This window comes from Equus quagga, unplaced genomic scaffold (genome assembly GCF_021613505.1).
Source record: "Equus quagga isolate Etosha38 unplaced genomic scaffold, UCLA_HA_Equagga_1.0 73442_RagTag, whole genome shotgun sequence".
NCBI classification, from domain to species: Eukaryota; Metazoa; Chordata; class Mammalia; order Perissodactyla; family Equidae; genus Equus; species Equus quagga.
In genome coordinates, this window is record NW_025802777.1 from 11,320,170 (window position 1) to 11,347,191 (window position 27,022).

At 44.0% G+C, this 27,022-nt stretch overlaps 1 protein-coding gene across 1 annotated transcript in view; it reads left to right on the forward strand.

Moving 5' to 3' along the window:
- LOC124234372 (rho guanine nucleotide exchange factor TIAM1) overlaps positions 1-27,022 on the forward strand; it is a 277,654-nt gene that overhangs the window by 10,443 nt on the left and 240,189 nt on the right. The window contains exon 2 of the mRNA XM_046651731.1: positions 9,042-9,101. The gene's annotated coding sequence lies outside the window, so the exon portion shown is untranslated. The remainder of the gene's footprint in view (positions 1-9,041; positions 9,102-27,022) is intronic.

Here is a 27,022-nt window from a genome sequence, read left to right on the forward strand (position 1 = left end):
TTGTCTCCCTTCTGCATTTCTGCCCTGTTGGTTCAGAGCTCTTGTCCGCCAGGGATGTCTTCAGTGCCCCCTCCAGCTGTTGCCAGCAGTGTTCTTCCCACCTCGCCCAAGCATCCTGGATTGCCCCTCTCTCTGAGCTCCACTTATACCTGTGCTCTTCACCTGGCTTCATGCTGGAACCATCAAGGTCACTTGAATTGGATTACTCAACCGTGTCTAGACTTGGCTAACTTCCCTGTACACAGAATTTTTTTTTTTATTAAAGTAATGTTGGGTGAATTATCTGAATTAAAATGCTCATGAGAAAAATATGATATAGTAAATCAAGTATGCTCTTTGGCTGTCTGAGTCCCCCTGGATGCCTGTCCCTTTGGCTGGCTCTGCCTCAGGTTGGGCACCCCAGACATCCGCAGGCGTGGTTGATGGCCAGCACCAGAATGCCTGTGGCCCAGTTGACTGGCCGCACCTTCTGCTGGAGGCCTGATTTATGCACAGCTCAGAGCTACAAACCTCTCTGTGCTGTCATACAGGTGACAAGGCCTCTCCTTGCATGTGGGGCCTCAGCCCTATCCATCTTGCGTGAACTTTTTTCCTGTTAAATTCTCAGTTTGGCTTCTTAGCTTAATTGACTTCTGGATGGATGAGGTGCTGGTTAATGAAGTCTGAAGCCCACAGGGACGGTTTTGATGAACTCTCAAGGAGGGGAGAGGGCCACCATGTCCCCCTTGGCCCCTCTGCAGGTCAACACTGCTCTTTGTCGGGGTCTTTTGGGTGCCTGCTGTGTGCTCTGCACTTTCCAAAGCCCTGGGAAGCCAGAGGCAGAGAGGAAGCACCGGTTCTGCCTTGAAGGAGCTTAGATCTGAGTGGGAAGCGGGGTACCCGGGAGAAAAAGCGGACTTGGAGGAGGAACCGCCGTGGTTCCTACTTCCTGCAGGGAGTTGAGCACGCTTGTTGGAGAAGATCTAGGCCTCGCTTCTCTGGAATAGGAGAGAAGCCCGTTGTTTATGACAGGGAATTTGGAAAGGGCCCTTTAAAGGAAGTGACTTGGGGGGATTGCCATCTTTTGATAGGATTTGGAGTTGTCTTATGTATTCTGGGAAGGACGGAATGGAGTCCCGCCTCTGCCTCATAACAGCCGGTAGGGGAGAGGGCAGCTGTGCTCCCCAGGGGCAAGCAGTCCTGTTCTCTGCAGCTGCATTCTCCTCCACCCGCTCCCTCCGTCATCCCTTCAGTTTGGTTTCAAGGGGAGGGGCAGGGCTGCCTATGTGGTTGCTGCCTGATAACAGACTGGTTGCCCAGAGGAAGTCCCCCAGGCTCCACACACCTTCCTTCTTTTTTTGAAACCTGCCAGACATTTGCTTTTCTGCCTGATCTCATCAGGCCCAGGCTGGTGCCTTTCTCACTTGGTCTTGGTCAGTTTGCAGGGAGCTCTCCTGATGCTTTCCATAGTAGGTTACCCTGATGCCAAACCCAGTCCCACCCAAGAAAGAGCAGTGAGTTGTGACAGTTACTAGGCAGGTTTCTCCGTGGAAGTAGCTGGTATTTTTCTGAGTGGAAACTTTGTGGAAGGAACTAGTGGTTAATTAAAAAACAAAACAAAACAGCTATGATTTTTTTTTTTTTTTGAGGAAGATTAGCCCTGAGCTAACATCTGCTGCCAATCCTCCTCTTTTTGCTGAGGAAGGCTGGCCCTGAGCTAACATCCGTGCCCATCTTCCTCTACTTTATATGTGGGATGCCTACCACAGCATGGCTTGACAAGCAGTGCCATGTCCGTACCCGGGATCCGAACCGGTGAACCCCGGGCCGCCAAAGCGGAACGTGCGCACTTAACTGCTGCACCACCGGGCGGCCCCCTTTTTTTTTTGATGAGGAAGATTAGCCCTGAGCTAACATCTGTTCCTCATCTTCCTCTGTTTTTGCTTGAGGAAGATTAGCCCTGAGCTAACATCTGTGCCAGTCTTCTTCTATTTTGCATGTAGGATGCTGCCACAGCGTGGCTGGTGAGTGGTGTAGGTCTGTGCCTAGGATCTGAACCTGCAAATGCAGGCGACTGAAGCAGAGCATGCTGAACTTAACCATTACACCACAGAGCTGGAGCCCAGCTACTATTTATTTTTTTTTAGGAAGATTAGCCCTGAGCTAAGTGCTGCCAATCCTCCTCTTTTTGCTGAGGAAGACTGGCCCTGAGCTAACATCAGTGCCCATTGTCCTCCACTATATATGTGGGATGCCCACCACAGCATGGCTCGACAAGCGGTGCCACGTTCGCATCCAGGATCTGAACTGGTCAACCCCGGGCCACTGAAGCAGAGTGTGTGCACTTAACCACTGCACCACTAGGCCGGCCCTCCTCCTCTTTTTTTTGCTGAGAAAGACTGGCCCTGAGCTAACATCCGGGCCCATCTTCCTCTACTTTATATGTGGGATGCCTACCCCAGCATGGCTTGACAATCAGTGCCATGTCCGCACCTGGGATCTGAAATAGTGAACCCTGGGCCGCTGAAGCGGAACGTGCGAACTTAACTGCTGTGCCACTGGGCGGGCCCCCCAGCTATGATTTTTTTAGGCATCTACTGTGTATCTGGCATTGGACTAAGTCCTTAACATCCATTGCTTCATTTGCTCTCCAGAACAATCTTTGTAGTGGATGCTGTTAGCGCATTTACTCTTGCAAATGGGGAAACTGAGGCTGGGAGAGGTCAAGTACCTTGGTCACAGGGATCTTCAGAAGTGGAGGCCAGAGGACTCAACTAGATATAGCTGGACTCTCTGAGCCAAAAAACTCATGCCTTTTGAGAGCTGCCACGGTTCTGAATGTAGAGTCCTGAGGGATGGGGAAGTTGTAGCCCAAGGTCAGATGCGGAGTTGGGATTGAATGTTTGCAAAACACCTCCATGGTCGGCCCCTGTCCTTGGGCTTCTCTGCGTTGCGCTCCTACCTTAGATTCCGTCCTCTAATCTTTCCTGGTATAGGTGCTTTAGGAGTTACCAGTATTTCTCATGTGTTTGTGTTGGGGCCTGTGACACTCTGACTATCATGATGGTTAATTTCATGTCAACTTGACTAGACTACCTAGAGCCCAGATTTTCGGTCCAAATGTTTTTCGGAGTGTTTCTCTGAGGATGTTTTTGAATCGATAGACCAAGGTTGAAGATTGCCCTACCTAATGTGCATGGGCTTTGTCTAATCCGGTGAAGGCCTGAATAGAACAAAAAACAGACCCTGTCCCAAATAAGGGGCAATTCCTCCTGCCTGACCACCTTCAAGCTGGGTCATCAGTGTTTCTTTTCTGCCTTTGGCCTTGGGCTGGAACTATACCCTCAGCTCTCTTGGGTCTTCCGCTTGCCAGCTGCAGATCTTGGATTTGTCAGCCTTCATCATTGTGTGAACTAATTCTTTGTAACAAATGTCTCGCTCTCTCTCCTTTTACATATATATATGTATATAAATGTGTGTTTTTCCTCTGTGTCTCTGGAGAACCCTGACTAACCCAAGCTCATCCAGGTTGCTGTCCATCTCCTTATTTCCCAGGTCAGCATTATCCGGCTAATCTTCCAGTGGATGAAGCAGAGAAGCGTCTGAGCTGCAGTCCCTCCATCTCCATTTGGTTCCCTCCCTCCTTCGTCTCTGAACTCACAGCTCGATTTTTAACACAGATAACTCATTCTCACATTCTTCCTCCTCTTCCAGTTCTTTTGCAATGACTTTCGGAAAATTTCTTCCCTCTTTCTCTACTGTCTCCATCTTCTCTGCTTTTTGAAATCATTTTCTCTTCCCTTTTCCCCTGCCTCTTGCTTTTCTTTCTCCTTATTATCCTATTGATGACCCAAAATGGCCCTCATATTTGTGGTTCATGAGGTTCAGGGTAGTATTGGGATCATTCATCTTTAAATGAAATTCTTAATAATAAACAGGGCCACTGGTCTCTCAAGACCACTGAAAATTTCCAAGAGTGTCTCTAGCCATCCTATTTTCTTCTAATTAAATTTACTTTTCTTTAAGCACCAGCTTTTACGATGAATAAAATATTTCCTTTTGAACTTAACTGTTTGGCTTTAATTTTCCTGCAAGATTTGCAACTTTTCTGTTTTTCGCATTGTTTTCGTTGAAGATGTGTAGCGCATTTATAGCATTTTGTGTTGAAAAGGCTTTGGTGGGCCAGCTGAGTGGCCCAGCTGTGGCTGTGGGGCACCGTGACGGAAGGTCTTCCTTGTCCCACCTTCCGATTGTGGTGAATGAACACCTCCCATTGGTATGTTGGGGATGCTCCATATTTCTTTCCTGTTTCCTTTGCCTTCTCTGTATCCTTCTCATTCATACCTCATCATTCCGTGGTCTTTACTCAGGAATGCTCGTAAACTTGCACTTGACGGTACAGTAACTGGTTCACTATGGAAGCCAGCCTGCGAGCTTCCGTGGAGGCCCAGCCAGCTCTCTGAAAGTGAGCACCAGTGAGTCTCAGCACAGGACGAATGGAATTGTGCAGGACGCCTCTGTTGCAGGAATGGGTGTCTGGGTCACGGGGCCTGGTATGGCCAGAAGTTACGTAACTACCTTAAGTAGAGAACAGCAAGAGGTTGCTTATAATTTTCAGCTGTAGAAATTTTGGCTAAAGGCACAGTTTAAAAATTGAAGCAACAGCACCGCCACTAAGCCCCCATAAATGGACCTCTCAAAACCCAAACCAAAAATACAACCAACAAAACCCCAATCTCCCCTTGGTTTTCCTCCTCCTTCTGAACGCATTCGTTTCCTGGGGCCAGGTAGGGCTAACTCATAAATTCAATGGATATATTCCAACTCAGGAAGTAATGGAAGGTAGTCTTAAATTAACTCTTCGGGGACTGCCTGGTGGTGCAACGGTTAAGTGTGCACGTTCCACTTTGGCGGCCCAAGGTCCGCCAGTTCAGATCCCAGGTGCGGACATGGCACCACTTGGCAAGCCATGTTACCTACTTGTTACTGATTATATCATTGTCTATAGCAAAAACAATAGTTGTGTTTGCATTCTCTTATTCTTAAAAAGAGTTACTGACATATATTTTTTTATTGTTAAATATTTAATGGCAGAATCCAGTTAATTTGGATATTAGATCATTATTTATCTGAGGTCCTAAGAAATAGTCCAGTCTCACTTTCCTCAAGCTGACAGATTTCGCTTCAGTGCTTATGGCGAATGTAGATATGAAATTAATATTGTAACAATTAGTCATTGATCTTCAACTTTTTCCTTGTAAATTCCCGGAGCATAAACTTGAAATTCATCAGTCCAGACCCCTCATGCTTTAAAACCGTTGCGGCATTGTAGATATTTCACTCCTCCCTTGAAATTTATTGCAATAAGGAATTTAGAAATCTGCTTTTATTGATTTTTATTTTTAAACCAGGAAGCTGTATTCCTTAGTTGCTGTTTTCCTGTGCTGATGTGGGCTGACTCAGCGCTATGCTTTTCAACAACAGGAAAGCCAGTGCAAATTCTAAATTTTAGTGCCTCCACTTAGGAGAGTGGATTAAAGTTGTTTGGTAAGTGCTGTTGTAATTTTCATGGGATGGCTTGTCTTCAACACTGTCCGCAGAAATACGGGTCCCGCTGCTGGGAGCTAAAGAGGTTAGAATTGATTTTCATAAGATTTTTCACTTAATGAAATCTCATCAATTTCTCTCCTCTGGGCTATTTTAATTTGAGCCCGAGGAGGGTCCAAGGATGGACAGTTTACGCACTGCAACTTCTCTTTGGCTTTTTGGGAGGCTGTGCTCCATGAGGTCCAGCTTTTATGAAATATGTTCTAAATGACTTGCTTGGGAGCCAGCTCTGTCTGATATTTTATGTTACATAACCAGTCAGAGTTGTGTTGCCGACAATGAATTCCAAGTCCCAGTTTTTAGGGATTTGCAAAAGGGGGAGGATACCGTTAGCCTCCTTGAGAACAAAAACTTGGAAAACTAGAATAATTCAGGGCTCATTATCCAAACCGTAGCTTTAAAAAATGATTCTTTTTGTCTCCAATATGCTTATTAGAAATTAGACTTTGAAAGCAGAGATTCCCAACTGATGGACCACAGAAGTCTGAGATCTGGGGATTTTCTTCCAACAGTGGTGGCAGTGGTCAAGTGACGTTTCTTACCCAAGGGCACGTGAACTGGTCAAGTATGGCTTCAACAGGCCAATTTGCAGGGCATGGGGAGAGAAGCCAGAAGCAGGAGAGTGCACTGAGGGAATATTAATGCTTAACTGCACATGATTATTTGTTAAAAACCATTTTTAAAAAATTATATCCTTCCTCAAGGGCAAAGAATTAATCCAGTGAGGATATATGGCAGAATGGTCAATAGACTCTGAACCCAATTCTAAAAGTGTTTTGGACTGTGGGGGCATCTGTGGCCCTCTAAGGTAATTGTCTTGTGGGGAAAGGTTGTCTCCTCCCACTTCCCACTGTTTTATAATGTCTGGGGAGCTGGCCCTGAAATGACTGTTCATTATTTCTTCTCCATTACTGGAGGGTTTAATTATTCCCAATGACTGAGCAGTTGGGGAATCTGACAGGCCTGGCCATGTCCCACAGTGGGCTCTTTGGGAACCCGTTCCTTCCCATCCTTCTTTCCTTTGTTTTTCAGAGCTAAAGCTGTGAAATGAAAGGTGGGTCCAAGTTTTCTAGTTTTTAGGCAGAAATCCTTTCTGCTTAAATTGCTCCAAGGTAGTTAAAAGATGTTTTCCATCCTGGATAACATGTGTGTTGTAGTGATACATTTCAATTTGATTTTTAATGTTTAGTTCACTGAAACATTGGATCAAAGCTGACTGATCGTGGGGGACTGCTAGTCCTGGTTCCTTCAGGGTTTGCCTGTGTGGCCTGGTGGAGGGTTCTTCCCCTCCTTTGGCTTATTTTCCTTCCTAAATCTTACTGAGATTGTTAAAGTGCAGAAGTCCAGGGCTCAGTCTTGACAAAGTCTCTCTTCTTGACCTTTAATCAGGCTCCTCTGAGCCCTCTTTTCATCTTGTCTGGACTTTGGCCCCTGGTTCTCTCTTTGGCCTGTCCAGTGCAGGCTTAGAAAAGGATCTAAGTTATCCTCCCACCCTTGAGGTCTGACCCCTCTTGATATCTGATCAAGTTCCTCATCCTCCACCTTTGATGTCTGTATCCTCGGCCTGTCTTTAAGCAAGAATCCCGTTAGGCCAGTTTAGCAAGAATCCTCCTATCCTTGATGTCTCCTCTTGGTAATTTTTCACTGGCCTCTTCACCCTGCTCCTTGGCTATACATCCTTACTTATCCTTGTTATATTCAGAGTTGAGCTTGATTTCTGTCCCCTATTGCAATACCCCTATTACAATAGTCTTGAATAAGTCTTCCTTACCATTTTAACATATGTGAGAATAATTTTTTCTTTAACAACCTCTAGATTCTTAAGCAATATGTTCAAGATGAGACCCTGTGCATTAACTAGAGAAGGCTAACTCCTGAAAGAAAATCCAAAATTACAGTGGCTTTCCCCAACAAAAGTTTATGTCTTGCTCACATAAAGTTCTCTCCCAAATGGTGATTGCAGGACCCAGGCTCCTTCCATATTGTGGCTCTGTCATCTCAACATGTTCCTTCCACGGTCGCCATATTCCTGTGAGTCAAATCATGGGAGGGGAGAGAACATGAAGGCTCCTATGAGGGAGGACACATTTCTTCCACTCATATTTCATTGGCTAGAATCAAGTCACACTGTCACATTTCTCTTCAAAAGAGGCTAGGAAATGTTGGCCAGAGGAAGAGGGAAAGTTTGACACCAACAAATGAATCTGCCTTTTAAACAAGTGTCATAGGCATTTCTGATCTAAGAGGGTGCTTGGGCCACACTTTGAGAAACACTGTACATAATGATTGCCAAGTGCCTTTCAGTCCCCTTGTTCCATGATTCTGTCATGCTGGGACTTTTTGCATGGAAAAAAGCAAGCAACTCCTTCCAAAGTAAAAAGAGAAGTTGAACATACAAAATCACCGTTGATTTTTCTGCCCATATTCTAGGTTTGGAAAAACGTGTTGAGCTGTTCAGACCAGCTGATTAAACAGTCAGGGTTACCATCTCTTCCCAGTGGCTGCACAGTCATCTTGCTGCAACTCTTCTGCCTCGGGAACACATCAGGATATTACCTTGTGGTGCTTCATTCCATAATGGGATGCTGGGGACCAGAATGTGGAGCACAGGAAATGTGCTTGCTTCCCTTAGCAACTAACTACTGTGGATGGTTTGCTATTTCATTTGTCTCTTTAAACCCTTTGAAGACAAGGGTTTTCCTAACCTCTTCTGCTTAGAATCACTGATCTGGGACCATGAAAACTCTGACAGTATCTGCTATTGACTTGGTCATTTGTATTTTGATTTTTTAAAAGGCCAAGGATTTGGGTTTATTTTGTGTCAGGAATTAGACAGATGTGGGGACATGGTAGGGGAGGGAGCCAGAAGGATGGTGTGGGATCAGTTATCTTTAACTTCACCAAGCAAAGTTCATGGAATAAGAAGAAGTATTTGGATATATGTGAGATACGATTTGAGCAAATTGCAATTGTAAGTGAAAACCAGATTGTGAATACAGAGTCTTTCAGACTTTTTTGGATTTCTAATTTCTCAACACCAGCAGTTACTAAGCTACTGGCAAATAGACACAGGCTCGTGGAAGTTTTCTGGGTTGAATATAATATATCAAACAATATTTACTATATTAACTAACATAGAGTATTAACTAATGTTTTTAGAATTTACTGTATGGCCTTTGTTGTTATCTTATTTCCTCATCCTAACAATACCAGGAGGTGTTGGTACTATTTTATTCCTGTTTTACCAGATGAGGGAGACTGAGGCTGAGGCACAGAGAGGTTAGGTAACTGTGCAAGGTTGCATTCTGGGTAATCAAGAGCTTGCTAACAATCAGAATCATAAGTAATCCATGACTTTGTTCCTTCTCAGTCTGATTTGTTGCGCATTAGCCATTATATTCTTGGACAACCAGTGGCTTTTGGAGACAACCTTCTCTTTCTTTCTTTTTACACAGAGATTACATGGCACAGAAGAAAGTGGTTCTATTTCCTTCCATGAAAATTATGCTTTCCGGGTGAGCATCCAATACTGCCAGTTTTTTGAGGATGTGGGTAAAGTCAGTTCTATTTCTTACCAGCTTTTGATGGTGTACACCATGCTCAGCTAGTATAGGAAGCTTATAAATATTAATGACTGGTCAACTATAATTTCTTTTAAAGATCATTTCATAGAATGTTACCAGTCAAATGCATTTTAAAGAATAGAATGCTTTTAAGGTTTCTGTAATTCTTCTCACGGGGTCAAGGGAAAATGGTATTGGGTCTCTTTGTGGGCAAATTCAGTTTTATACATTGTGCTATCCCCCTCCTCTTGTCCAGCTGATAAACTAATCTAGTAAATTAATGGAGATGGCAGACTGCCCTTCCCAACCCATGGCAGACATCACCAATCAACCGTAGCACTTTTCGTTGGGCATGACGTCAGGTGAACACTACCAATTAATCATAGTTAGCATATTAGTTGAAACTTGGTTCTCACCTCTGGTTGACCTGTCTGTATTATCAAACAACTAAATGATTAATTTAGATCAGTGATTCTCAACTGGGGATGAATTTGCCCTCCAGGAGACACTTGGCGATGGCTGGAGGTAGTTTTGGTTGTGAGTTTGAGGGGTTTGCTGCTGGCATCTAGTGAGTGGAGGCCAAGGATGCTGCCACACATCCTACAATGTACGAACCACCCCCCTCCACCCAGACAAAGAATTATCCAGCTGAAAATGCCAATCGTGCCAAGGTTATGAAACTGATTTGATTTTTGGAGGGTTTCTTAAGAGTTAGTAAGGAGTAAGAGGTAAGATGCGGAAGAGGACTTTGGAGAGAGACCAGGATATCTGGGAAAAAGGGTGAGAAAGGGGTTATAGCTCAACACGTTAGCTTAAGGTAGGTCCGTACACAGATCTGTTACCTCTCTCCAGTGCCCTGTTTGAGAAACACAGCATAGAGTGTCAGCTCTTGGAGAAAATTGTGAATACGTTTGTGTGACCCTGTAACATGGTCACTTCTTGGACCTTTGTGTTGTCTGGAGCTTAAGGGAGTTAGTAAAGAGTAGCTGATGACGGTAGCTGCTACATTCATAAGCCTCTTCATCTTCCACTGCCAAAAGGTTGATTGTCCATTAATGAAGCAATCTGAGATTTGAACCAAGATCTAGCCACGTCATGTCCATTCTGAGCTATTGGAAGCAATCTAATTGTCCCAAAACAGAGAAATGGTTAAATAAACTGTGGAATATCCATATCACATAATTGTAGGATCTATCCCTGTTGTTAAGCGATGCCTGATTGTACTTTAATGTATTTTCCAAATTTTCTTTCATGAAGATAGATTGCTTTTGAGAGGAGAAAAATGCAAATATTTTAGAGTTAGCTACAGTGAAGTTTCTATGTTTAAAATAAATGAATTCATCCTTTGGGGCCAAGGATCATTTGTTTGTCAAGTGGCTGCTATGGGCCAGCAACAGTGCTGGACACTTTGGAGGACGATAGATGAGTAGATACGTTCCACCATAGTAGAGCGAGTGCTAGTGTAGGGATGGGGATAAAGTTCTGTGGGACAATAGAGGGCAGAATGGCCAAGTTTCTTTACAGATGTGAAGGAAGGTTTCACCCAGGAGGTGGCATGTGAGGAGGGTCTTGGTGGCAGAGTAAGAGTTTATGAGGCAAAGAAGGCCTGAGGAACACCAGGCCAGTTTTTCTTAATGCTGCCTGAACTGTGAATGGGAGTTGAATGGGGTTAGTTCTGTCACATAATCTGTGAGTTGCTATGTGAGCAGAAGTCATCATTACGCTTTTTTATGGAGTCATTATGATGCTCCGTGTAGAAGTGTGAGTCACCCCGGGCTTTTTCTCCACTGGTCCTTTTTATATGACAATTAGATCGATCCTTTCCCCTGAATTACTAATTAAAGTCTTGTTTATGTGAATTGACAAGGCATTTCGTGGTCTCATGTCTTTAGAGTAACTTGACATTCCTGGGTCCATCAAAGAAACCCTTTTTACCTTATTGTGTTACCTTGTTGTTTTAAGCTCCAGGACTAAGAGCCTTTCAAAGCTGACTTGAATGAAGTTGGATGTTGGTTTTAAAGACATTAAGACTGTTTGAAGTCTGAGGTGGCCATTGTGGAACGTGGATTCCATTGTTCCTCTACAAACATGTTTAATACAGGCAGAGGGGTGGCCAGTTGCCCTGACGACATTCTTGGTGCGAACCTTGGAGATTGCTCGTAGAGAGGAAGCGAAGAATTAATCTTCTCAGGATTGAAGGGCATCCAACTGGTCTGTTTAGGTAGATCTACGCATAAATAGATTTTGAATTTAGGAAAGAAGATATATGTTGCCTGAGACTTTTAACCATAATGCTTTATTCATTCACTAATTAATGAATGAATTTGGTAGTTATTCATTGCGTGCCTACTGTGTGCCAGGCCAGAGGTCACTTGTCTGACAAACTCTACTCTCTAGAGGAACCCAGAGCATCCCAAAGGTCAAGCTGTTAACACAGATGCCACACAGTTCTGGCACCAGTGCTTTTGGCTTTGTTCTGGAGAGTCACCGCGGGTCTTGCACAGAGCCTTTCCCTACCATGCCCCAGTGCTCTGGACTTTGGGACTTGGAAGAATGGAAGACGCAATGAACTATAACTGCGATGAAAGCGTATCATCTGACGGTTGATGTTAGGGGTGGTGACAACCTGTTGGGAAGAGAGGAAATCAAAACTCATTATAAGATCAGGCCTGAATTTCAAGAGTTTAACAGTGTTGAGAAGAAAACTTTTCAGCACCTAAATGCGGTCTTCAAGGTATTAGAGCATAATATAATAACAGGTGACCATTGTCATCAAGAAACAAATGATTTTGTGTTCAGGAAACTCTGGTATCTTCGTTTCAAATGACGAGGTGGCGTGTAATCTATTTTAGCTCTGTCTCCTCCACTCTGGGAGACCTTGGGGCCCTGCCTGGGTTCCTCTCCTGGCAATTGAAGGCTTCACCTCATTTGTTTCTAGTCTGTTTGAGGTCACTGTCCTCTGCTCCTGTTATCCAATGTCTGAGAACCATTGTCTCATATATTCTTTCCTTTTTTTTTTTGCTGGGAAAGATTTGCCCTGAGTTAACACCTGTTGCCAATCTTCCTCTTTTTTTTTTCCCTCCCCAAAGCCCCAGTACATTGTTGTATATTCTAGTTATAGGTCCTTCTAGTTCTTCTGTGTGAACTGCTACAGCATGGCTACTGACAGACAAGTGGTGTGCTTCCATGCCCAGGAACCGATCCCGGGCCCCCGAAGCCGAGCGTGCCGAACTTTAACCACTAAGCCATAAGGGCTGGCTCTGTCCTTTTTAAAAAATTGTTTCAGGTGGGTGTTTAAATCTGGCCCCTGTTATTTTATTTTGGCTGGTTGTGAAAGTTCTGAAATGTATTCAACAATACTTTCTTTCCCTTTCAAAATAGATTTTAAGAAATTAAAAATCAATATTTGAACATTTAAAAATGTTAAGCTTTAGGTACATGGTAAACTTACATATGTGGAATAGCATGTTCCATGACTGTCTTTGATAATTATTTTGTTTTTGTGTATGATCTTGGAGTTAACATGTATCAGAGTATAAATCAATTATCACCCTTATCTTAAAGCATAATTAAAACCTCTCCTCTCAGCCATCAGGGGATCAATTCCTTTTTTAATTTGCTGCTTCTTCATATGTCGAGAAATCGTTCTAAGAGAAAAGCTTGAGTTTCTAAAGTTTGGTAGAAAATTGCCGTCTCTTTGGACTAAAAATACGGACTGTAAAACATAATTGCAGTTGAAGTAGAAATCGGATTACTCGATCTGTTTTCAGAGGTGGTGTTCGCAGATAGCGTAACTGATGTATTCCTCTTCTTCTTTTTGTACCCGGTTTGCTCAATCTAATCACCTGAATGTTGTTAACTTGGGATTAAGTGGAATTTCAGAAGATTTTGGCTTTTAAAGAGCAAAGTAAATTTAGCTCTTCTGCAAAGTCCCTAAAGATACCAATAACTGGAAATGGCATCGTTCATCCTGAAGAAGTCTTTCTTATCTTTTAAAGGCCAAGATCAAATCTAGGAAGACTTGCCTGACTCTCCTGTTCTCAAAAGGTCTAGCTTTCAATTTCTTTAGTACTTATTGTTTCAGTGGCTTATTTATCTACCTTAAGCCATTTTTGAAATGAGGTGAGGCAGAATGAAAAGAGCAAATAAAAAGCCTTTGCTTCAATGTTGGATGAAGATAGACTTATATAAATTTTAGTTTGTTTCGTATTTCTTTTGCAGTTTCACTTGGCATCTTTGATTATCAGTAAAGCAGGGCACATCTCCCCCGCCGCCTCCGTATCATTCATTCAGCCGCCAGACTTGTTTTTCCAACATGTAAGTCTGATCATTGTCACTCCCCTTTGACAGGAGTTACTGTATACAGATTGTAGTCCCCTCTTTGTGACATGGTATTTAAGACCTTCCACAGTCTGATTCCAGGTTATTTCCAGTGCTACCTCCATCACACGTTACCTTTCAGCTGTAGGGCAGATGGCTTGATGTTGCTGCGACGTGCTGTATATTTTAACACCTCGGGGTGTTTGCTGCTACTGTTTCCCTGGGAAATCTTTCTCCCTATGCCGTCCCCTCCCAAATCATGCATGTTGGCACATCCTCCCAGCCTTTACAAGTGGAATTGCTTCGTCTCTTGTCTAGATTCCTAGAGCTTTCTCACAAAGTGGCTTGCTGGTGTGTCTGGGAAGGAGATGGTCACTGTTACCAGGAAGGTACCACTCCTGGGTTTAGCACGGCCAGTCCACCATATAATTGTGCAGGTAGAGGAGAGGGGACAGAGTAAAGAATTATAGAAGGGCATTTGGGGAAATGATCTAGGCTTTAACCATTGAGAAGTTAGGAGCAAAAGAATACCCTCTGTCCATCTCCTCCTGTTTCTGGCTGTATTTCCCTTTGCCTGGAACAACATAGAAAGTACAATGTGTTTGTAAAATGTGCAGAGCTTTTCACAAAGAGTGTGTACCAAAAAAAGAGAATCTTGGATTTTTGATATTTTCACCCCCTGTTTATTAAGGTTTCTAGATTTCACAAAGGTGTGATCAAGCAAATAGTCGTCAGGGTCCATGTAACTCTGCACATCATGTTATGTTGCATTCTAGTGATGTTAGCTGCGTGTGTGGTTATTGGAAAGGATTTTATTTATTTAAAATAGTAAACTAAACAAACATGTCTCTCACCAATCCTGGGCACCTGCTAAGTGCCAGGCACTGTTCTTGAGGCTTTGGGATGCATTGATGAATAAGATATAGTCCTCACCTTCCAGGGTCTCATAGTGATGCTCAGCTGTTCTCACAGTGTGGTCCCCAGACCAGCAGCATCAGCATCGTCTGGGAACTTGTTAGAAATGCATGTTGTCAGGCCCCACCCTAGACCTACTGAATCAGAGCTCTGGGGGTGGAGCCCAGCAGGATGAGTTTTAACAAGGCCTCCAAGTGGAGAGAGAAAATCATTTGATACAGTCTAGTCAGAGTGGCTGAACGACAGTGTTGAGTGTACTGAGGAGTATTTGGGAAGATGAAGTTGATGGCAGTGGGGAGTCGGGTAGGTCTTCAGACGAATGAAGTTCAAGTTTTAATTGGTGAGTGGGTGGCCTTCAGATGAATAAGGGCAAGAAGGAGAGTATTTCAGGCCGAGAGAATCACATATGAAAGTACAGAGCAATCAGAGGGCTTGGTCACCTCTGGGGATCACAATTTTTATTATTGTCATTATGTTGTTATTATTACTATTATTTTTATGTCAGGGTCATAAGATGAGCTAAGCTGGCAAGATCAGTGGCCAGATGATGCCGAGAAGTTTGGCTTTTCTCCTGGAAAATAACTGAATGGTTTTTTAGCAATAAAGTGAAATAATATCAGATTTACAATTCTGTTGAATATGCCCAAAAAATAAGGTCTATTTTTCTTTTTTTGAAAGATTGGCACCTGAGCTAACAACTGTTGCCAATCTTTTTTCCTTCTTTCTTCTTCTCCCCAAACTCCCCCCAGTACATAGTTGTGTATTCTAGTTGTGAGTGCCTGTGGTTGTGCTGTGTGGGACGCCACTTCAGCATGGCTTGATGAGCGATGCTAGGTCCACGCCCAGGATCTGAACCGGTGAAATCCTGGGCCACTGAAGTGGAGTGTGCGAACTTAACCACTAGGCCACTGGGGCCCACCCTGTAGTTTTGTTTTCCACTTTTATTGTTTTATAGCTTTGCATTTTATATTTAAGTCTGTGATCCATTTTGAGTTAATTTTTGTGAAGGGTGTAAGGTCTGAGTCTGTCGTCTTTCTTGTTGCACATGAATGTCCAGTTGCTTCGGCACCATTTGTTGGAAAGATTGTATTTTCTCCATTGTGTTGCCATGGCTCCTTTGTCAAAGATCAGTTCACTATATTTATGCAGATCTGTTTCTGGGCTTTCTGTCCTATCCCATTAATCTATTTGTCTATTCTTTTGCCACACTCTCTTCATCACTGCAGTCTTATAGCAAATCTTGAAGTTGGGTGGTATCAGTCCTCCACCTTTTTCTTCTCCTTCAATATTATTTTGTGTATTTTGGATCTTTTGCTTCTTGGCATAATCTTAAAGAATTTTAATTCTAAAAAAAATTCATAAAATATATAGAAAATTGTAAAATTAGAAAATAGTAGAAGAAAGAAACAAGAGCTAATTCCTAGTTCAACCTAGATTGAACTATTATTTACCTTTCAGTTGTGCTTTGATGCAGTCTTTTTCTCTGTCTCATTTTTGTTTGTTATATAGTGTGCATAATAAATAAATTTAAATTCTAGCTTAATATTTTCTCCCATTCAATGGGAAAAATGGTTGTGTTGCAAATGTCCCTAAATACTTTGTAAACATCTGTTTTAACAAGTGTTTAATGTTTCATGGTATGCTGTACTGGGGTTTACTTAACTGTCATTTGCATGCATGGTTAAACATCAGCTAGGGTTTGGTGAGTGTATTAGTCAGGGTTCTCCAGAGAAGGAGAACCGATAGGATATATATATCCGTATACATCCATAAACACACGATTATGGAGCCCAAGTAGACCCATTATCTGCCTCTTATCTGCAAGCTGGAGAACCAGAAAAGCTGGTGTTGTAATTCAGTCTGAATCCGAACGCCTGAGAACCAGCAGCACCTATGTCTGAGGGCAGGAGTAGATGGATGTCCCAGCTCGAACAGAGAGAGAGGATTTGCTCTTCCTCTGTCTTTTTGTTCTATTCAGGCCCTCATTGGATTGGATGATGCCCACCGCGTTGGTGAGGATGATCTTCCTTGCTCAGTCTACCCATGCAAACGCTAATCCATTTCAGAGACACCCTCACAGACACACTCAGAAATAAAGTTTTACCAGCTGTCTAGGCATTGCTCAGCCCAGTCACGTTGACGTGTAAAATTAACCATCACAGTGAGGGATGTGGAAGAGGAATTAATCATGGGCATGTGACCCTGTGCACTTAGGGGAGCTGGAAGAACTCTGTGGAAGGCTGTTGTCTCTGCCTCTGACTGGACATGCAGTCAGGAAGAAAAGCTTCAGGTGATCTGAGGGAGCTAGGATACAACGAAGCCCACGTCTGTCTCTCACCACCTCCCAGCTCATGGCTTTGGGTGATTTGCAGAAGACCCCATGCCCATGCCCTTGCCCTTGGAGCTGCACAGGTGCCTAGCTCAGGAGCTGAAGGGGCTATGGCCCCGCTGCTGCCCCATACAGAGCTCACCAACCTGACTCCACCGACTGCTCCACTTGTGCTTTCAAATCCTGGACAAACTCCTTTCATGGCCGACCATGATCCAATATGGTCCAGGAGAGGGAATTCTGGGAAATGTAGTTCCCACTTAGCTACAATGACAGGGTCCAAAACCCCTAGCGCTCATCTCTAATTTTTATTCTATTGTTAGGAAATACTGCAGTGGATATCTCTATTTCCGTAGAGTGCTTTTCCTAAATTTTGAATAATTTCCTTAGGATGGATCCTCCGAAGAGGAATTATTGCGTCAGAGTCTAAACACTTTTTAAAGTCTTTATGTGTCGCCAATTTACTTTACACAAAAAAGGTCATATCAGCGATACCACCAGGGTACAGTATGAATAGTCTTATCTTCCTGCCCCTGGCTAGCACTGAGTGCTGTATTCTCTCCTTTAACATATTGAGCTTTCCATTTGAATTGTTTATTCCCATCCTTTAAGGCAAAGGTTTTTTTTTTTTTTTTTTTTTTAAATTATATTGACTTTGCAACAAGTAACGACCAGTGGAAGGGCTATGCTTTGAACCTTGAGAGAATCACTTAATGGATGTTATGAGTAAGAGGTAAAACCACTTTTTCCTATTTCAGGGTCTTGCTAATTGTAATAGCAATAAAACCAGAGGTCTAATTAGATGACAGCTGCAGGAAGGGGTATTAGCAACTGCTGAGAAGGTTACACCCTCATTTGGTGCAAAGTTGCAAAAAGTTCTCTGTAGCCACACTCAGTTTCTATAAAGTATTTTGGGGTAGTTTTTGATTGCAAGGAAGTGATGATTTGCTTTCTCTTTTTAAACGGTTGTTTTTCTCTCTACAAGAGTACTTTTAATTTTACTTGGTCACCTCTAATCCTAAAAACATACTCTGTCATTTTCGTTTCTCTTGGGGCTCGTCTTTTGCTCTGTAATGTGTTTACTGTTGATTGCAGGCTGCAGCCACAACAAACCTCCTTTTCTTACTGTTCAGATGACTTTTCTTCCTAGTTAATTTTCAATAGGAACTGGCGTGAAAACCAAAACTTCATGAAAACCAAGTTAAAGTTAAAAAAAAACATGTCATCTATGACTCTATGTAGAACAGAATGTTTGGGCTCACTCTGTGTTTTGGTTTTTGCCAGTATGGTTTCCCAAGGGACTTCAATGAGTTTATCAATCAGATATTAGACCAAATTCCACCAACTTCTGAGTTTTAAGTCATATTTAATATTCCCTTTAAAGAATGGACCACAGTTGGTTTCTTCTGCCTCCTCCATCCCCGGATCAAGCAGCCAACCTACTGACCCAGTTTTAATGTAAATCAAACTTACACTTTCATAAACCATCAAATTTGAATATGTGTTTTCTGACTCAGACTAAAATGAGCTGAAATATACTGGCTTGTGGTTGTGTGCTTAGTTCTACTGGAAATGGAATGAGCCCATGGAGCCCCAAGCCCGTAAAGATAGCTTTTCATTTAGGAGAGAAATATGGTGCACAGTTTCATCTCTACTCTGCCTACTCCAAGGGTCAAAGAGTGGTCCCTGGGACCAGCAGCATGCCAGCATCATCTGGGAGCTTGGTAGAACTGCAGAGTCTCAGGCCTCTGCTCGGTGAACCAGAATCTGTGTTTTTGCAAGATCCCTGGTTGATTTCTATGCTCAGATGAGTCTGAGAAGTTCTGTCCTGGACGAAGCTGTCTGACCTGTTCCGCACCCATCACCCGCTATCTTTCACAGCCTCCCGCTTACTTCCTGGCGGGGCTTTGTTCTGGGAAGACTCAGGCCTGCGCAGTGGCCTCCATTTTATTGATCTGTGTACTGATTGGTCTTGCTGATGTTTTTGAAAATTCCTGAAATTCCTTGGAAGCAGTGACTTCAGTCCCTCTGATTTCTCCATTAGTGAAATCTGACCAAGTGGAGGCTGTTCTACTGTTTATCTGGGCATTCTTCTGCGTCTGGGAGGGCTGCTCTGGAGGGTGTGGCTGGGACAGGAGTTAGGAGATTTGAGATTGGATCTTTTTTTTAAAAATTTATTTTTAATTGTAGTAAAATATACAGAATATAAAATTCACCATCTTATTTTTTATTTATTTTGGTGAGGAAGATTGGCCCTGAGCTAACATCTGTGCCAATTTTCCTCTATTTTGTATGTGGGACGCTGCCACAGCATGGCTTCATGAGCGCTGTGTAGGTCCGTGCCCAGGATCTGGACCTGTGAACCCTGGGCTGCTGAAGCGGAGTGCATAAACTTAACCATTACACCACTGGGCAGGTCTCTAAAATTCACCATCTTAACCATTTCTAAGTGCACATTTTGGTAGTGTTATGTACATTTACATTGTTGTGCAACCAATCTGCAGAACTCCTTGTATCTTTCAAAACTGAAACTCTGTACCCGTTAAACCCTAACTCCCCATTCCTCCCTCCCCCGGCCCCTGGAACGCAGTTCTACTTCCCATCTCTATAGATTTCACTACTACTCTAGGTCCCTCAAATAAGTGCAATCCTATAGTGTGTGTCCTTTTGTGTCTGGCTTCTTTCACTTATTGTAATGGCCATTGTATGGATATACCACATTTTGTTTATCCATTTAATCTGTTGGTGGACACTTGGGTTGCTTCCATGTTTTGGTTTTTGTGAATAATGCTGCAATAGTTGAGCTACCATAAATTGCCTGAGATCTTAGACAAATCACTGAACTTCTGTATCTCAGTATCCAATCAATACTTTAAAAATAAGAAATCTCAGAATGTCTCATGCATTCTGTTTTTTTTTTTTCTTGAGGAAGATTAGCTCTGAGCTAACATCCACCACCAATCCTCTTCTATTTTTGCTGAGGAGGACCGGCTCTGAGCTAACATCTGTGCCCGTCTTCCTCTACTTTGTATGTGGGATGCCTACCACAACATGGCTTGACAAATGGTGCATACGTCCGCTCCCAGGATCCAAACCAGCGAACCCCGGGCCACTAAAGCAGAACGTGTGAACTTAACTGCTGTGCCACCAGCCGGGCCCTCATGCATTCCTTTAGCTCTACTTATATTATGCTGAATGAAATCAAACCTGTGTTTGTGAAAAAAGAAAAAAAGAAAATCAAGTGCCTTCTAAAAGATTTCCATGATTTCTCCTACTGATACTATTTACCCTTCTTGAGCAGACTTAACTTTCAAATATTCATAACAGCAGAACTTCTACAATTTTTAAAAGCAGTTTTATTGAGATATAATGCACACACCATACAATTCACCCATGTAAAGTACATCCACTGGTCTCCAGGATATTCTCAAGGTTACACAATTGTCACCACAATCTATTTCAGAACATTTCATCACCATGAAAAGAAACCTTGTGGCCCTCAGCAGTCACTTCCTGTTTCCTTCCAAACCTCTCCCTCAACCCTAGAGAATCACTAATCTACTTTTTGTCTCTATAGATTTGCCTATTCTGGATGTTTCATATAAATGGGATCATAAAATATGTGGTCTTTTATGACTGGCTTCTTTCCCTCAGCATAATGTTTTCAAGGTTCGTGTATAACTTTCTAGGGTGTCAACTGATTTCACATGCGAGGGATCCGTTTATCATCATCTGACCATTCGTAATGCCATCAGCCAGATGCAGGGGCCTAGAGTTATAGCAGTTGTGACCCCCAGCTGCAAAGAGCCCTCAGTCTTGTGGGGAAGATAGACATTAAGTGAATTATTACACAGATATTAATCACCAAGTGCTAATTTCTGTAATGGAGGAAGCTCGGATACTCTGAAAGTGTATAACAGGTGGAAGGCGAGGGGAGGCTGCTCTGACTTAATGCTCACGTCTTCAAGATGGTGCCGTCCACAGATCTCATTGGGACGTCCCTTCAATCAGTGTTCATTAAGTGACTCTGTTAGGCGATGATGACGTGGTAAAGAGTGAGACTTGGTCTGTGTCCTTGAGGAGCTCGCCTTGTCACAGGGCAGACAGCCATCTATGCTGGGTGCTGGTCCAGAGTGATCCTGGAGCATTCAAGCGAATCTTTAGGGAGCGATGAGGATGCTTGGCTGGGATTTTGAAAGGAGAGTAAAATTTCTTTAGGAAGCCACTATATGCATGGAGGGAAACGGACTTCTGAGTAGAGGTCAGAGCAGAAGTGTAAAGGTACTCAGTGCGTTCACTGGGGATGGGCCGTCAAGGAACCTCTTGTGGCCCCAGCGTGGGGAATAGCTACAGGAAGGAGGCTGGAAGGGCAGATTGCTTCCAGTGTGTGAAGTATCTTAAAGCAAAGGTTATAAGCTTTGTCCTAGAGAGCTCAGATTTTCAACCTTTAATTCTGAGTACCCTCACCCCCATTTGAGGGGGTCAGTGCATTCCCCTTCTAACCGTGACTCACCACGAGTGGGAGTGAAGGTGACGTATCCTCTAGAAGCCCTTCTGGAGGGTGCCAGAATCTTCTGGAGGGAGCTGTCCTCTGGAGTGTCAAAAGCCATCGGAGCTTTTTTAAGCAGTTAAGGAGCAGCCAGTTCTTTTAGATCCGCTGAGAATAGAAACGCAAGAAGTTGGGAGACAGGCAGAAAGAAGTTGAATGGTGCTAGCAGCGCCATGGTATAAAGTTTTTCTGGGCCCAAACTTATGGGTGGAAAGGGGTGCTATGAACTGCCATTTATGGGTATTCACTGTCATGCTGTATAGCTGGGTAAATAGATGTGAGACTGTGGACCAAGCCCATCGTGGTTTCAGGGCCTATTTCATCACGTATCACCCACCTGGGTATCTAGGATTCTGCAAGATGCTCAAAAATGTTGTGTTGTGCAAGATCCAGCCATGACCATTGCAACGCAATCTGACCATCGTGTTGTGTTTGATGCATTATTACTCACGACAATTTGTAGATTCATTCATTTATTCATCCAACACTACATTTGTTGCATGGCCCTAGCTCTAGGCTGTGTGCATTCAAAGATAGATGCATTCCCACCCTCGAGTTGTTCACAGTGTGATCAGAGAAGTGGTACAGAGTTGCAGGCTTAGAGTTCAAATGTCAGCAGGCCTTGCCAGCATCTGGGTTCGATGAAGTTGGACTGACATTGATAATTAAAGTTCCCATCCTTGCTCCTATCTGGGTCTGTGGAACTCTTGTTCACTTGCAATGCCTCCCTCGGAATTTCTATGGATTCCCAAAGGATGGCATCGAATGTATGTGATCGTGGTTGGTCACAGCCACCAGAAGCATCTGCCTTGTTCTTCCTCTCTTGGCATGCCTTCTTTTGTCAGCCCCATGCTCTAGGAGCAGCTTGAAGGACTGTCTTGTCCGAGTCTTTATGAAGAGATTTTCCAGGTCCATGCCAAAGGGCGTGTTGCATGCAGAAGTGCTGGGGAATGGCTCTCTGACACCTGAGACTCTGTCATCTGGAAACTTAAGTAGCAGTGTTGGATCCTTGAGACTGACCGAGCCTCATGACACAGCTCTTTCAAAGTCTGCTCTAAATAATCCTCGCCATGATGGAGCACCAAGTTACTCTATCATGGTACCCTCTTTATTATCGTACGTGTTGGAACTTGAAATTATCTTGTTTGTTTAGTAATAATGGCCTCTTATTGCACTCTTACATGTATTGACTCACTGAATCCTGGCAACAGCCTCATGGAAGGTTGAGCAGCTTAGCTTGTTCTGGGATTTGAGGCCAGGCAGTCTGGCTCCAGAGTCCAGCTCCTAGCCCCTACGTATGTGTTTATTGTGTTTTTACCTAGAAGAATATCAATTCTGTGGAGCTTGTCTCTCTTAGTAGCAAAAAGAGATGGTGAACGAATGAGCAAGTGATCAATAAGTAGTCAGGGAGATTTCCTTGAGTCAGTAAGGCCTGGGCTAATGAGTACAGGAGTAACCAGCAAAGCTGGGGCGTGGGTGGAGGTGCGGGACATTCCTGGCAGCAGTCATGGATGGTGAAAGCTCAGGCACGAAGGAGTCATGTGCTTTGGGGTTGCTGGAGAGGGATGTGAGAGAGACCAACCTGAAGAGGTCGGTAAATGGGCATCTCCAAGGAGGACGTTTCTATTACCTGTATGTGTTGAATTCCCAACAGAGTCCTTCTAAGTGTGACCAGGAAGCCAGCTTTGTCAGAACATGGGGGTACTTGTTAAAAATACACCATCATCTATTGCATCAAGGTCTGGGATGGGGGGGCTTGGGAATCTGCATTCTAATGCTCTTGCCCGGTAATGCTTGTGCACACTGATGCTTGGGAACCACTGCTCTGAGAAAGAAGATAACTAATAATAACATCTTAAAATTATTTTCATCTTGCAGCTTTTCTTTATAGCTATCTCCCACCCTCTACACCCAGTCTGAGATGGAGCTGTAAAGGAATGTGTGTCCTTAGCATAGTTTCCTCCTGATAATCCTGTCTTAGCTTGAGCTGCTATAACAAAAATATCAGACCGGATGGGCGTAAACAACGCGTATTTATTTCTCACAGTTCTGGAGACTGGAAGTCCAAGATTAAGGCCTTGGCAGATTTGGTGTCTGGTGAGAGTCCTCTTCCTAATTTGTAGAGGGACGTCTTCTGCTGTGTCCTCAAGTGGCAGAGAGAGAGATCGACTCTTCTTACAAGGGCAGTAATCCCATTCATGAGGACTCATGACCTAACCACCTCCCGAAGGGCCCACCTCCAAATACCATCACACTGGGGCTTAGGGCTTTGACTTATGAATTTTGGAGAGGATGCAAACACTCAGTCCATGGCAATCCTTCTTTGTGTGTTTATCTTGTCTTGGCTTTGGGACTTCTGCTTGTAGATTGTATTAATTTTCTAGAGCTGCTGTAACAGATCGCCACCAACTTGGTGGCTTAAAACAACAAAAATTCATTCTCTCACATTTCTGCAGGCCAGAAGTCCAAAATCTAAGTGTTGGCAGGGCCACGCTCCTTCTGAAGATGCCAGGGAAGTGTCCTTCCTTACCTCTTCTTAGCTTCTGGTAGCTCCTGGCAATCCCTAGCGTTCCTTGGCTTGTAGCTGCAACAACCAATCTCTGCCTCTGTCGTCACGTGACCTTCTTCTCTCTGTGTTCTCTCCTCTTCTGATAATGTCGTCAATCATTGGATTTACGGCTCATCTTAATCCAGTGTGACTTCATCTTAACTTAATTCTGTCTGCAAAGATCCTACTTCCAAAGAAGTTTGCCTTCTCAAGTTAGGTGACGTAACCGGGTGGCCCTGAAGTTTCAGGGACACTATTTGATCCTGTACATAGAATTTTCAGTTCTGAAGGCAGTTCCATTTTGTCGAACAAAGATTTAAGCAGTATACACTTGGTCAAAGGCACCTCTCACAATAACAATAATAACCAAACAAGTCAGGTGGTCATTTCAGCTCAAATTACTGCTTCATTTTGGACAATCTTGCATGCTTTACTGAGAACCTGTATTGAATTCAGTTATCTTCGGAGTCTTTAGGGTGGATGATTGACTTGTGTACAGGATGCCGGAAAATTCTTTCAAAATATCCCTTAAGTAAGCCTTCCTGAATAGCCAGCTGGTTCACCATACTCTGTTCCTGGAGGTTTTGGGAGGCTGTGTTCACTGGTATCCAGGGGCGGTGGGGGGGAGGTCAGGAAAGTGGGAGGCCCTGGCCCGTGGGTCCTGTCCACAGGTACAGTGGCTGATGTGGCCATCCTGGGCCATGCATGTTGGCCCTGTGGAATTTTCTTCCTTTCAAAGCCTGTTTCTGTACCATGACATATTATTAGATGACAAAGCCAGGAGTATGCCTCTAATCCAGTACTAATCCATTTGCCAGTTTCTCAGGTAGCTCAGGTTCTCCTGACAGATATTTTCCTAAAGTCACTCTCTTTTAAATTGTTTCTTATAAGGATGTAACAGTTTATTTAACCATTTCTTCTGGCTCAATATTCATTTTTCCAGTTTTTATTTTTCTAGTTGTGGGGCTTATGAACATCTTTAATGTAAATCTTTGCCTCTTTTATTATATCTTTAGATTAAAATTTTTAGATATAGATTTAGTGAGTCAAAGGGTGTGAACTTTTAAATCCTTCTAAAGCATTTTATTGCTGAATAAATGTTTTATTGCAGAAAGAGTGTTTTAAGTGCTGTCATATCAGTGTCCGAACAAACTCATTTTAACAATTCCCCTGGGAGTACTGACGAGGTTTATCTGTTCGTGAAGGGTCAAGACCTTGGGGAGGGTGGGCATTTAGTTTGAGGTGGGTCTTCCCTTCTTTAAATGGCACGTGAATATAGAAGATGTGCCGCCATCCCGTTTTTATCGCTATTGTCTAATGATGATGCATCTTTGGCTTATTGGTACCAGGGAATATTTGCATCATTTTACTTTGCTTTCGATAAATAAGTTTCTCATGCCTTCGTGGATAGGTTAGGAGAATTAACAAAAGTGACCCCAAGGATAACCCCCTGTTATCGAGTTATTATCCCCAACATTGAGTGCTGTCCTTGGACCAGCTGCCTTGATGCATGATCTCTTTTAATCTCCATTTGACAGAGGAGGAAAGAGGAGGTAGAGGGGTTTAGCTACTTGACCAAGGTCTCAGAGGTGGGCGGGGCTGAGCTGGCTCCAGAGTGGGAGCTCCCGCCCAGGATGCTGGGATGCTGGCCAGCGCTGCTGTGCCCGGCCTTGTCTGGGGAACACTGCGGGAGGAGTGTAGAAGAGCTGTTTGCTGGCACCTTCAGCCTGTGATTACCAGAATAGACCACTCAGTGCAGGGCCGGGAGGCCTGGGACACAGCTGGGCTTCAAAGCCAGCTGAGTGTGTAACCTTGACCCCCTTCTCTTTCCTTCAGCTGCAGTAACAGAAGGGCCAGTTCTAAGAGGCCTCACCGCTGGCTGTCTCCAGAGGGCCGCTCTTTGAGCCTGAGTTCTCGGCAGAGTCCTGAGCCGTTGCTGTTAGCCGGCCACCTTTCTTCTCTGGTGGTGTGTGTTTTCCTCTGTGTTTCCAGGGAAGCTCGGTTCTCGGTTTCCTTTTCATTGGGGTGACCTCTCTAACTCCCTGTGTTTAAAGCTGGATGAAGCCTGTTGCTCAACTTTCGGATAATAGCTTCTGGAGTGGAGTTGGCCTGAAAAGCTGCAGTGGGCTCGCCTTTCATCCTGAGTCCCGTGTGCTCCCTCGCCAGGCCTGCTGTGCTTCTGTCTGCAGCCGCTGGAGCGGGAGAGGTGGACATCCCTGGGTGTTGTTAAATCCATGTTGGTAGCTGGTGCACAAACCCTAACTCGGGACAGCAGCTGTTTAGTCCGTGTTTGGATGCCACAGAGCCTTCTCTGAACCAGTCCCTCTGCTTTGGTCTTGCCCTCCCACCATCTGTCTCAAAATAGTAACCAGAGGGCCCCTTTTAGGTCAGACAGTGTCACTCTGCTCAAAACCTTTCTATGCTTTTCAAACCCCCAGCATACAAACCAAAGTGGTTTCCGGGGCTGGCAGGAGCTGCCGCCTCCCTTCTGCTGCTCTCGTTCACTCCACTGCACCTGTTGCTCATACATACCAGGCAAACTCCCACCGTCAAGCCCTTGTCCTGCCTGTTGTCTCTGCCTGGAGCTCTCCTCCCCTGGTAGCCACATGGTGGGCCCCTCCACTCCCTCATGTGTGGGTTCTATCGTGTCTCTGTGTCAGTAAGGCTGTCCCGCGTCATCCTGTTGAAAACCACCAGGAATGTGTCCTCCACATCCTTGACTCCTGTGGCTAGGATGTGGCCGCGAGGGTCTGGAGCATCCACGGGCACTGTGGGCATGAACTGACCTGCTCGTGTTCTGGAGCACACGCCTCTGGTCTCTGTTTGATGGCAAGAGCTTTCTTGTGTATTATGGCAGAATCCCTATTAGAGACCGTGCTTTTTGAAACGTTCCTGTGACTTGTGGTGATTCAGCTTCAATGTGGATTTTTGCTTGGGTCATATTAGATGTTAATTTGATTGGCTTTAGAGGCTGCTTCAAGGTGTCCCAAAAGTATCCCTTGAGTTGTAGTAGCATCGGTAGATCCCTGCCGTTCCATCTCTGAGGCCGCCTTAGGTACTTAAGTCTGTTTGTAGGATTTACCTGTTTAATTAGTGATGGGTTGTGGTAAGATGTGTACTAAACAAATCCCTAGGTTTATCTCAGCATTAGGGAAAATATTTAGGCTTCACAAACCAACAGAAGGGTAGTATGTTTTGGTTCGGTGGCCTAG